This window comes from Dendrobates tinctorius, unplaced genomic scaffold (assembly GCF_039654945.1).
Source record: "Dendrobates tinctorius isolate UK_male_01 unplaced genomic scaffold, ASM3965494v1 ptg000319l, whole genome shotgun sequence".
Lineage (NCBI taxonomy): Eukaryota > Metazoa > Chordata > Amphibia > Anura > Dendrobatidae > Dendrobates > Dendrobates tinctorius.
This window is the reverse complement of record NW_027361986.1, coordinates 2910795-2924797: the sequence shown is the minus strand read 5'-3', so window position 1 is coordinate 2924797 and position 14003 is coordinate 2910795.

The following is a 14003-nucleotide window of genomic DNA, read 5'->3' as shown; positions in this document are numbered from 1 at the left end:
GGTTAGGGCTAGGGTTAGGGTTAGGGCTAGGGGCATGTTGGGGTTCGGGTTGGAGTTAGAATTGGGGGGTTTCCACTGTTTGGGCACATCAGGGGCTCTCCAAATGCAACATGGCGTCTGATCTCAATTCCAGCCAATTCTGAGTTGAAAAAGTCAAATGGTGCGCCTTCCCTTCCAAGCTCTGCCATGCGCCCAAACAGTGTTTTACCCCCACATGTAGGGTATCAGCCTACTCAGGACAAATTGCAAAACAATTTTTGGGGTCCAATTTCTCCTGTTACCCTTAGGAAAATAAAAAATTGGGGGCAAAAATATCATTTTTGTGGAAAAAAAATGATTTTTTTATTTTCACGTCCGAGTGTTATAAACTTCTGTGAAGCACTTGGGGGTTCAAAGTGCTCACCACACATCTAGATAAGTTCCGTGGGGGGTCTAGTGTCCAAAATGGGGTCACTTGTGGGGAGTTTCAATAGTTTAGGTACATCAGGGGCTCTCCAAACGCACATGACACCCGCAGACCATTCCATCCAAGTCTGCATTCCAAAACGTCACTACTTCCCTTCCGAGCCCCGACGTGTGCCCATACAGTAGTTTTCTCCCACATATGGGGTATCAGCATACTCAGGACAAATTGGACAACAACTTTTAAGGTCCAATTTCTCCTGGTACCCTTGGGAAAATAAAAAAATGGTGACTAAAAGATCATGTTTGTGGAAAAAATACGAATTTTTTATTTTCACGCCTGGGCGTTATAAACTTCTGTGAAGCACTGGGGGGTTCAAAGTGCTCACCACACATCTAGATAAGTTCCTTGGGGGGTCTAGTTTACAAAATGGTGTCATTTGTGGGGGGTTTCCACTGTTTAGGTACATTAGGGGCTCTCCAAAGGCAACATGACACCCGCAGACCATTCCATCAAAGTCTGCATTCCAAAATGTCACTACTTCCCTTCCGAGCCCCGACGTGTGCCCATACAGTAGTTTTCTCCCACATATGGGGTATCAGCATACTCAGGACAAATTGGACAACAACTTTTAAGGTCCAATTTCTCCTGGTACCCTTGGGAAAATAAAAAAATGGTGACTAAAAGATCATGTTTGTGGAAAAAATATGAATTTTTTATTTTCACGCCCGGGCGTTATAAACTTCTGTGAAGCACTGGGGGGTTCAAAGTGCTCACCACACATCTAGATAAGTTCCTTGGGGGGTCTAGTTTCCAAAATGGTGTCATTTGTGGGGGGTTTCCACTGTTTAGGTACATTAGGGGCTCTTCAAAGGCAACATGACACCCGCAGACCATTCCATCAAAGTCTGCATTCCAAAACGTCACTACTTCCCTTCCGAGCCCCGACGTGTGCCCATACAGTAGTTTTCTCCCACATATGGGGTATCAGCATACTCAGGACAAATTGGACAACAACTTTTAAGGTCCAATTTCTCCTGGTACCCTTGGGAAAATAAAAAAATGGTGACTAAAAGATCATGTTTGTGGCAAAAATACGAATTTTTTATTTTCACGCCCGGGCGTTATAAACTTCTGTGAAGCACTGGGGGGTTCAAAGTGCTCACCACACATCTAGATAAGTTCCTTGGGGGGTCTAGTTTACAAAATGGTGTCATTTGTGGGGGGTTTCCACTGTTTAGGTACATTAGGGGCTCTCCAAAGGCAACATGACACCCGCAGACCATTCCATCAAAGTCTGCATTCCAAAACGTCATTACTTCCCTTCCGAGCCCCGATGTGTGCCCATAAAGTAGTTTTCTCCCACATATGGGGTATCAGCATACTCAGGACAAATTGGACAACAACTTTTGGGGTCCAATTTCTCCTGGTACCCTTGGGAAAATAAAAAAATGGTGACTAAAATATCATGTTTGTGGAAAAAATACGAATTTTTTATTTTCACGCCCGGGCGTTATAAACTTCTGTGAAGCACTGGGGGGGTCAAAGTGCTCACCACACATCTAGATAAGTTCCTTGGGGGGTCTAGTTTCCAAAATGGTGTCATTTGTGTGGGGTTTCCACTGTTTTGGTACATAAGGAGTTTTCCAAACGCGACATGGTGTCCGATCTCAATTCCAGCCAAAAACGTCAAATGGCGCTGCTTCCCTTCCGAGCTCTGCCATGCGCCCAAATAGTGGTTTACCCCCACATGTGGGGTATCAGCGTACTCAGGACAAATTGCACAATAACTTTTAGGGTCCTGTTACCCTTGGAAAAATAAGAATTGAGGGTGAAAAGATCATTTTTGTGGAAAAAATATGATTTTTTAATTATATGGCTTTATGTTATAAACTTCTGTGAAGCCCATGGGGGTTCAAAGTTCTCACCACACATCTAGATAAGTTCCTTAGGGGGTCTAGTTTCCAAAATGGTGTCATTTGTGGGGGGTTTCCACTGTTTTGGTACATCAGGGGTTTTCCAAACGCGACATGGTGTCCGATCTCAATTCCAGCCAAAAACGTCAAATGGCGCTGCTTCCCTTCCGAGCTCTGCCATGCGCCCAAATAGTGGTTTACCCCCACATGTGGGGTATCAGCGTACTCAGGACAAATTGCACAATAACTTTTAGGGTCCTGTTACCCTTGGGAAAATAAAAATTGGGGTGAAAAGATCATTTTTGTGGAAAAAATATGATTTTTTAATTGTACCGCTGTACGTTATAAACTTTTGTAAAGCCCTTGTGGGTTCAAAGTTCTCACCACATATCTAGATAAGTTCCTTGGGGGGTCTAGTTTCCAAAATGGGGTCACTTGTAGGGGGTTTCCACTGTTTAGGTACATCAGGGACTCTCCAAACGTGACATGGCGTCCAATCTGAATTCCAGCCAATTTTGCATTGAAAAAGTCAAACGGCGCTCCTTCCATTCTGAGCTCTGCCATGCGCCGAAACAGTCGTTCCCCCCCACATATCAGGTATCTGCGTACTCAGGACAAATTGCACAATAACTTTTGCAGTCCAATTTCTCCTGTTACTCTTGGTAAAATAAAAAAAATTGAACCTGAATTATTTTTTTTATGAAAAAAAGTTAGATGTTCATTTTTTTTTAAATATTCAAAAAAATTCCTGTGACGCACCTAAAGGGTTAATAAACTTCTTGAATGTGGTTTTGAGCACCTTAAGGGGTGCAGTTTTTAGAATGGTGTCACTTTTGGGTATTTTCTATCATATAGACCCCTCAAAGTGGCTTCAAATGTGATGTGGTCCTAAAAATAAAATGGTGTTGTAAAAATGAGAAATCGCTGGTCAACTTTTAACCCTTATAACTTCCTAACAAAAAAAAATTTTGGTTCCAAAATTGTGCTGATGTAAAGTAAACATGTGGGAAATGTTAGTTATCAAGTTTTTTGTGTGCCGTATCTCTGTGATTTAAGGGCATAAAAATTCAAATTTGGAAAATTGCGAAATTTTCGCCAAATTTCCGTTTTTCTCACAAATAAACGCAAGTTATTTGAATGAAATTTTACCACTAACATGAAGTACAATATGTCACGAGAAAACAATGTCAGAATCACCGGGATCCATGGAAGCGTTCCAGAGTTATGACCTCATAAAGGTACAGTGGTCAGAATTGTAAAAATTGGCCCGGTAATGAACGTGCAAACCACCCTTGGGGGTGAAGGGGTTAACATTGAGACGACAGTAATGCGATTTTTTTTCTCTCTAGTGTGACTCCGGCCTTAGGGTAAAACCGTATAGCTGTAATATGTTGCCTTCACATGGGTCCATATAATAAGCTGACAGATGAACTTCGATAAGAAGATGTGACAGAAAAAGTCTGTTCCACATTAGTTTGACATTTATGGCATAACAAATCAATAAGCCATAAATGTCTATGACTGGGAAGGCAATATATACAAAGAATGGTTGCACTCTATCATGTTAAGGGACGTCAGTGTGAAATATATGTAATTAGAATTGCAATACAGCTTTAGAATTATAGAAAAAAATATGAGACTCTTAGCAGAAAATTTGGCGAAATATTATCTTCCCACCAGCCAATGTCAAGGGGGCCTCAAATCTGATGGGTACCTATACTGTGTGAATACCTCTCTAAGGCTGATGTCTGAATTCCTGGGTGAATATGGACACCTCTGTCAGCAATGCATGCATTTATGGGTAAGTAGGAACTTGCTATAAGTAAAATCACCACCTGGTGGAGGGCGGAGTGCCCGGTCAGTAAGCTAACATACAAGAGACAAAATAACTGACTGGCACATCCAAACTAATGTGAATAGGTGCATACCAAGAGGAGCTACCCCCATATACAATATGCAAAGAATGGTTGCACTCTATCATGCTAAGGCATGTCAATGTGAAATATATGTAATTAGAATTGCAATACAGCTTTAGAATTATAGAAAAAAATATGAGACTCTTAGCATAAAATTTGGCCAAATATTATCTGCCCACCAGCCAAAGTCAAGGGTGAATGTGGACACCTCTTTCACTCCGCCCTCCACCATCAGATTTGAGGCCGCCTTGATGTTGGCTGGTGGGCAGATAATATTTGGCCAAATTTTATGCTAAGAGTCTCATATTTTTTTCTATAATTCTAAAGCTGTATTGCAATTCTAATTACATATATTTCACGTTGACGTGCCTTAGCATGATAGAGTGCAACCATTCTTTGTGTATTGTATATGGGGGTAGCTCCTCTTGGTATGCACCTATTCACATTAGCTTGGATGTGCCAGTCAGTTTTTTTGTCTCTTGGGAAGGCAATATAGGTGGTTAGCCCTGTTTACACACAAAATCAGAAGCTCTGAATATGCTCCAACTCAGCTCCCATGTGGTGCCACTCCTCATGGCTTGGCTCTTGTACAGCCATAAGAAACCACCCATTTATATCACATATAGAGCATAAGCTTGTTCTAAACTGGGTTACCAGACACTACGCAAATAAAGTGTGCATTATGGAAGTGTGTATTGTATATGGCACTGTGCCTGAGCATCAGTTTGCAACAGTGTATATGGAAAGCCATAAGAAAACAAGATTAGTCATGACATGAAGTTTGGAGGACACAGAGATAAGTAGAGCTCACATAGAGGTTACACATTGCTTTACTCTTCTTTGTCTTGTGTAAATATAAACAAGCATTTTCTGATAGATGTCCTCAATGACAAAAAGCAGACTCTGAGCAGGTTCCTCACTATCCACACTAATCACTGGGGAACCCACCACTGGGACCATCACTGTTCCTGAGAATTTATGCTTCCAAATCTCCTATGTGAATAGAACGATAGTTCTCACCTGTGACCATCTGTCACAGTCCAATTCTTGGATCTGTGTCAAATTCTGGATTCCCTCATTTAAACCTTTTTTTTTTCCTTTCAGGCCTTTGGGGCCTCAATATGGGTTTTTGCCCCCGGTGGCCACAGGTGTTATTACTAGAGTTGAGAGACTTTGGTCGGATCGGGTTTCGTGAAACCCGAATGAAACAAAATAAGTTTCAGATGAAACTCGTCCGACTAGAGCAAAACAAAGTCGAAGTTTCGTCCGAAACCCGACCCCAATGCAAGTCAATGGGAAATAAAAGTCGGACGAAACTCCGACTTTTTTTGCTCTAGTCGGACGAGTTTCATCTGAAACTTATTTTGTTTCATTCGGGTTTCACGAAACCCGATCCGACCAAAGTCGCTCAACTCTAGTTATTACATGTCTTTGGTTTCTCTGTTGAGGGTGACCACTCCTCCTTTGCTATTTAAGGTCACCTGGTCTATCAGCTGGTGTTGGTTATAGCAGATCCTTGGTGGATTCCAACCACGGTGAAGTTAGCAGCTGGCTCTGAGGTGTTTAGCCACTGCTGAAAACTGATCTGGTACTGAACTCTGCTGCCTGGTGTTTGCAGCAGAGAAAGATGGTGAAGGTAGCAGCTGGCTCTTAGGTGTCGAGCCACTGCTGAAAGCAAAGAAGGTGAAGGTAGCATCTGGCTCTTAGGTGTCGAGCCACTGCTGAAAGCTAATCCGGTGATGAACTCTGCTGCCCGGTGACTGCAGCAGAGAAAGATAAGTGTTTTGTTGCTTTCCCCCGTTTGGTGTATTTTCCATCATGTGTATTAGTGCAGCGGTGGGACCAGTGTCCGCACTATCCAGTTCCCTAGTAAGGGATAGGTGCAGGGCTAGTGAGGGATTCAGGTATCCTGGTCAGTGACAGGTGAAGAGCCTGTATAGGGAACATTAGGAGTGTTCAGGGATACTGCCTCAGGGGAGTGCAGGAGATCTCCACTTCCCCGTTCCCTATTGCAGGGCTCACCGTTGTACTGTTTCCCCGGTGTTCCCCTTTTGTCTTGTTGTTTCATGACAGGTGCATGTGACACCACCACTCTACTAACTTCTAAGGCCGGGGTCACACTAGAGAGAAATACGGACGAGTGAGAGGCGCTAAAACCACGCATTGTACACTGACCAATGATTCTCTATGGGTCAGCTCCCAACAGCCGTATATTTCAGGGCCGTATTTTACGGGCCGAGACAATCGCAGCATGCTGCGATTGTCAGCGTATTACGCCTGTAATACGCCAATGCAAGTCTATGGGGGCGCAAAAAATATGGATTACACAAGGACCACAAGTGTGACTTGTGAGAAATACGCACCTGGTGTCCTTTAACAAAAGCCGGCAATTTATTTGGCGAGACAGTAAAATCACACTGACATGTTTAATAAAGAAATTAAAGAATAGATATATACACATAGAATACATATATACAGTATATATATATATATATATATATATATACACATACATGTCATTGAGACACATATTTATATATAGGTTTATATTTCATAGAGTTCTACATAGCAGAATAGCCGCTAAATCAATTGCCGGCTTCTGTAAAATCATTGCGAAACCCGACATGAAATGACACATGGTTTGCATACAGTAAACCATTTCATGTCATGCATTTTTTATATGTCCCTGACTAATAATTAGATTAGGGTTTGTGTGTAAAATTTTATACATACAGGTGTTAAATTAAGGGGTTAATTCGTTGGAAAAATATGGGTGGGCCCCAGCGGCAAAATCGCAATCAGAGAGTTAAAGCAGGTGAGTGAGGGCAGATTTTAATAGCGTAGAGAGGGACCATTGTTCCCCCCCCCCCCCGGCTACAAAAATCTGCACCCAGACACCCCATAAAAGGTGCATTTATAAGATGCGCCTTTTCTGGCACTTATCCTCTCTATTCCCATTGCCCTGTAGAGGTGGCTAATGGGTTAATATGAATGGGTTAATGTCACCTTGCAATTGGAAGGTGACATTAAGCTGATTAATAATGGAGAGGTGTCAATAATACACTTATCCATTATTAACCCTAGACTATTAAAACGGTTAAAAAAAACACACACAGACATAAATGAAAAACTATTTTAATGAAATAAAGACACCTAATTTTTGACAAAATTTATTGCTCTGCTAATCCATAAATAAACCATCGATGTGTAACAAAAAGAAAACAAAAAAGCAACAATATCCTTACCTCTCCTGTTGTGAGTTCATTTTTCCCTTCACCATTGAGGTCTGATGAACTCCCTCCTCTAGTGAAGGAAGGTAGTGAGACTGATTACCAAACACCTGGGCAGCTAGATGATGACTGGGTGGCTGGAATTGAGGACTGGATATAAGGCTGCCGACGCCCTTCTTCCTGGCTGGTGGGTTTCCTGCTGCATTCTTGGAGACCAGTCTGATTCCTGCATCTCAAAGCTAAGTTTTTCTGCTCTGCTTGGTACTCTTCAGTTTTGTTTTTGTTGTGCCTTGTTTTTTGGGAGTTCTGCCATCCCCGGCCGGGGGTGAGCTGAATTCCATTTTTGTCTCTGATCTGTTGATATTTTGCTCTCTCCAGAATATACCCGAGTGCTGATATAGTCTTTTTGAAGCCTAGCGACTTCAGGGCCTGTTTTTCCTATCAGTCGGTTGGCTCATTTTGATAGGGTTTTTGCGGATGGCAGACAGCAGCTTTCCTATCCTGTCCTATGTAGTTAGTTTGGGCCCCATCATTTTCTCAACCTATCTTTCCATCTGTGTTAGTGTTTTCATCTTGCTTCACCGTCATTATATGTTGGGGGCTGCCTATTGCTTTGGGGTCTGCTCTGGGGCAGTTTAGTTTTTCCCCTTTCTGTCTTTAGGCTATATAGTTCTCCGGCTGTGATCGAGGGGTCTAGGGCACCGTAGGAACCCCCCACGGCTACTGCTAGTTGTTGGTGATAGGTTCAGGGGTCTGCAATCCGATAGCTGCCAAACTCTCTGGTTTTTCTGGACTTAGCTGGTATTTTTTTTTTTCCTCCTTCGGTGACTCATCATAACACTCTCCGCTGGTCAGTCACGTCCCCCGCTGCAATCCATCAGAAGGCATTAAGTGGTTTACACAGGGACTGGTGCTAATGCGACCAGCCCCATATAAACCACTGCCAGAATGAATTATTTCATCTCTGTGCAGCCTTCCAGTCTGCCCTGAGATGAACTAATAAGCGTGGGAAAGTTTCTGCATTTTTTCCCACGCTCATCAGTTCACCTCTGGTCAGCCAGGGGACTCTGCGCAGCCTCAGTGACATCACACATCAAAGGGAGGGATTATAATGTGGCTGTACTATTACGTTCAATGTCAGAAAGGGGTTAAACCTTCAATGATTAGACATTAGTGATGAGTGTACATACTCAGATAACATGTTATCCGAACATGCTCGGGTCTTGTCCAAATATTTTGGGTGTGCTTGGATATGTTCAAGTCCCCGTGGCTGCATGTTTTGCAGCTGTTAGTCAGCCACAACACATGCAGGGATTTTTGCTTACAAATACTAATGTTAAAAACTTTTCAAATACTGAAAGTGTGAAAGTGGCCTTGAAGGCATTGCCTCTACATCAATAATGGTTCAAATTAAAAAGTGTTTGTAAAAACAAATAATTTTACAATTTTTTAATATTATTAAAATCCTCTCCATTTTCAATAACGGAGGGATTTTTTTATTTTATTGTTTAATGCTTATTTTCTAGGTTACCAAGCACTGCTGCAGTCTATCAGCATGGCTGAGCATGCACAATGCTTGCAGGCTCTTCTTTATACAGCACTGGAAACACTGATATAAAGCTATCCCGATCTCTGGAGCACACAATCTACCCATCTTTAATGTCTTTATGTTTCTCCAATGCTGCTGCAGAGTGCACAGTTGGTCTGAACTGTCAATCTTCAGGAGAGACTCACCCCCGGCAAATAGGAAGTCGGAGGATGAGTACCGCATCCCCGAAGAATAACCCTGAGAACAAAGCTTAAAGTAAGAAAATATTGTTTGACTAAAGACATGAGTGGTGTGTTAAAAGATCTGACAATTTCAGTGAAAACCAGTAGTTAAATAAACATATTACAAGGTCCTTATATATGGTGGATCCACACAGACGTTGGCGAAATAGTGGGATGGACATACACACATCCATGCTTTTACACAGTTGAATCTCAATTTTATAGTAAGCCACAGGTTTAAAACAAAAACATCATTTTTCAAAATGCATTTTCTGAGATTTGCTCATGTTTATGGCAAAATGCACGTATAGGAAGCAGAAACATATATTAATGCTTTAAATACCGTATATACTCGCTCATAAGCCGAGGCACCTAATTTTACCTAAAAAAAATTGGGAAAACTTATTGACTCAAGTATAAGCCTGGTATGCATTGTCCCCTCATCCCTATCCTGGTATGCATGGCTCCTCATCCCTATCCAGGTATGCATGGCTCCTCATCCCTATTGTGGTATGCATGGTCCCTCATCCCCATCCTGGTGTGCATGGCTCCTCATCCCAATCCTGGTATGCATTGTCCCCTCATCCCTATCCTGGTATGCATGACTCCTCATCCCTATCCTGGTATGCATGGCTCCTCATCCCTATTCTGATATGCTTGGCTCCTTATCCGTATCCTGGTAAGCATGGCTCCTCATCCCTATCCTGGTAAGCATGGCTTCTCATCCCTATCCTGGTATGCATGGCTCCTCATCCCTATTCTGGTAAGCATGGCTCCTCAGTCCTATCCTGGCATGCATGGCCCCTCATCCCTATCCTGGCATGCATGGCCCCTCATCCCTATCCGAGGCACCTAATTTTACCTAAAAAAAATTGGGAAAACTTATTGACTCAAGTATAAGCCTGGTATGCATTGTCCACTAATCCCTATCCTGGTATGCATGGCTCCTCATCCCTATCCAGGTATGCATGGCTCTTCATCCCTATTCTGGTATGCATGGCTCCTCATCCTTATCCTGGTAAGCATGGCTCCTCAGTCCTATCCTGGCATGCATGGCCCCTCATCCCTATCCTGGCATGCATGGCCCCTCATCCCTATCCTGGTGTGCATGGCTCCTCATCCCATTCCTGGTATGCATTGTCCCCTCATCCCTATCCTGGTATGCATGGCTCCTCATCCCTTTCCTTGTCTGCATGGCTCCTCATCCCTTTCCTTGTCTGCATGGCTCCTCATCCCTTTCCTTGACGGCATGGCTCCTCATCCCTTTCCTTGACTGCATGGCTCCTCATCCCTTTCCTTGTCTGCATGGCTCCTCATCCCTATCTTTGTATGCATGGCCCTATCCTTAAACCAAAACCATATTAAGGATAGAAAACCCATTAGGATGAAAATTGATTCCATAAAATACATATGTAGCCATGTATAATGAGTTTAACTTAATAGGATCAATAAGGACAATCGCATATAGCATGGAAGTTACCACAAGAAAAAATGAAGCGATCAAAAAAAGTCCGAAAGACTCAGTATTACAAAAAATAAAATTAAATCTTTATTGTAACATGAACAGGAACAAGGAAACAGGGGGAAATTGAGTCAGAAATGACCATAGCAGCACAAAGGCAGACAACTGGGGCATACATGGGATGAAAGGACCAAATAGGGATAAGGCATGACTAAAGCATAATTACAATATAATATTTGATAATGCATTGCGCCAATCCCAAATTGTAAAATACGACCAAACAGGTTAAATAGATGTAAACATTAACATTGTACACAATTAGGCTGAGTTCACACGTGGCGTTTTTTTCGCGTTTCCGCGGCGGTTTTAACCGCGCGATTTTGCCGCGAAAAATAAGCATCCCATGCATTTCTATGGGATTCCGCAATGCTGTGCTAATGCTGCGGTTTTTACCGCGGCGGAATCGCTTCGCGGTAAAAAACGCAGCATGCTCATTAATTTGCGGAATCGCGGCGATCCCGCACCCATAGGAATGCACTGTTCCGCTTACTTCCCGCATGTGGCTGTGCACACCATGCGGAAAGTAAGCAGAACAATTGCGGATGGTACCCACGGTCCGGAGGAGAGGAGACTGTCCTCCGGCTGTGGGTACCATATCCCTGTAAAAAATAAAATTAAAAATAAAAAATATTGTTATTCTTACCTTCCGGCGTCCCGCGCAGCATTCCCGCCTCTCTCCACGCTCCCGGTCCCAGTAAGCCTTTGCGAAAATGCCCGCGATGGCGTCCGTTCTCGCGGGATCGCGAAGTCTCGCGGTCATTCGTGCGACGTCATCGCGAATAACCGCGAGACATCGCGATCCCGCGAGAACGGACGTCATCGCGGGCATTTTCGCAAAGGATTACTGGGAACGGATGCGCGGGACGTCGGAAGGTAAGAATAACACCATTTTTTATTTTTTTTTTACATTCTATCTTTTACTACTGATGCCGCATAGGCGGCCTCAGTAGTAAAAAGTTGGTCACACTCGTCAAACACTATGTTTGACGAGTGTGACCAACCTGTTAATCAGTTCTCCAAGCGATGCTACAGATCGCTTGGAAAACGCTAGCATTTTGCAAGCTAAATACGCTTGCAAAATGCTAGTTTTTCCGCGGGAAAATCGCGGGAATTTAAAATGCGATTTTCCCACGGAATGGAATTCCGGAATTCTCGCTGTAATTTCCGCGAGAGTTCCGGTACGTGTGAACTTAGCCTTAGACAATAGAAAAACTTTACCTGTTAGGACAGCAAGTAGAGGTCCACCCACGTATGTACCCCCCCACGCACGTTTCGGCAAATGGCCTTTCTCAAGGGGTGATGGGAAAGGGGAAGTGAGGGATATTTATGATAGAGTCGACCAATCACATTGCGAATCACATACATGTGACCAAATAAACCAATGATGTATGAATGGCGCAAGTACCTCCCAACAATGGCTCCAATCACCATGGTGACATCAAACATACACAACAACCAGCTCAATATGTGACCTTCATCCATCCAAAGACATTCAGGGTAGACAGATGAGTGAAAACACCCTGATTTTATTGGAATATGCAGCACCATGTTGGTGCTAAGGAACGCTACATTACCCCGTCCCCTTACAATGATGCTGACGTTACTGCGGTCACATGGCCATCTCCACATCACAGAGCTCCTCCCCTCACTGAATGATGTAGTGACGACGCATCTACTCATGATGACGCGCACGTCGTCCTGGCGACCAAGACACAAAAAGCGGCGTCGGCATCACGCGCCCGTGACGTCATTAAAATGTGACTGATCACGTGACACCAAGATGCCGAGAGCCGCCCGGCGTGAGAAAGCCAGCGGCGCACGCGCGTGCAGAGTGCGCGCCGACACTCACACTAGAAGATGTAATTTAGATGCTGGCCACATGGGGGCAAAAATGGTCATACAATGCCAATGCAGCAACCAAACTAAAACATAAATAGGATGGTCATACCTATACAGCATACAAACAACGGGCACAATATATAGAATAAACCATTTAAATATGGGCCATAACAATACAAAATATACACTCACTGGCCACTTTATTAGGTACACCATGCTAGTAACGGGTTGGACCCCCTTTTGCCTTCAGAACTGCCTCAATTCTTCGTGGCAGAGATTCAACAAGGTGCTGGAAGCATTCCTCAGAGATTTTGGACCATATTGACATGATGGCATCACACAGTTGGCGCAGATTTGTCGGCTGAACATCCCTGATGCGAATCTCCCGTTCCACCACATCCCAAAGATGCTCTATTGGATTGAGATCTGGTGACTGAGGAGGCCATTTGAGTACAGTGAACTCATTGTCATGTTCAAGAAACCAATCTGAGATGATTCGAGCTTTATGACATGGCGCATTATCCTGCTGAAAGTAGCCATCAGATGCCTGTTCTTAGCTGAGAGGAGTGGTACCCAGTGTGGTCTTCTGCTGCTGTAGCCCATCTGCCTCAAAGTTCGACGCACTGTGCGTTCAGAGATGCTCTTCTGCCTACCTTGGTTGTAACGGGTGGCAATTTGAGTCACTGTTGCCTTTCTATCAGCTCGAACCAGTATGCCCATTCTCCTCTGACCTCTGGCATCAACAAGGCATTTCCGGCCACAGAACTGCCGCTCACTGGATTTTTTTTCTTTTTCGGACCATTCTCTGTAAACCCTAGAGATGGTTGTGCGTGAAAATCCCAGTAGATCAGCAGTTTCTGAAATACTCAGACCAGCCCTTCTGGCACCAACAATCATGCCACGTTCAAAGGCACTCAGATCACCTTTCTTCCCCATACTGATGCTCGGTTTGAACTGCAGGAGATTGTCTTGACCATGTCTACATGCCTAAATGCACTGAGTTGCCGCCATGTGATTGGCTGATTAGAAATTAAGTCTTAACACACAGTTGGACAGGTGTACCTAATAAAGTGGCCAGTGAGTGTATATATATAGGCAAAACCATATAGAGTAGCCAAAATTAATATACCAAAATTAAATGATAACTAAATAATTAGCAAAGGGACCCAAATAAGGCCAAAATCTTGATGCCATACTAATTATGGCCAGTGAAGGGATGCAACAGTACATATGAATGTCATAATAAAGAACAATAGAATCAACAAAAATACATAACATGTACAGAGTTAGGCCAGTTTCACATTTGTGCTTTATAGCACAGCGCAGCGACCTTTGAAGGTGCGCTGTGCGCGCCGAAATGCAACATGCTGCGTTCGGCGCACACGGGCGCACCTTCAAAAGTGCGCA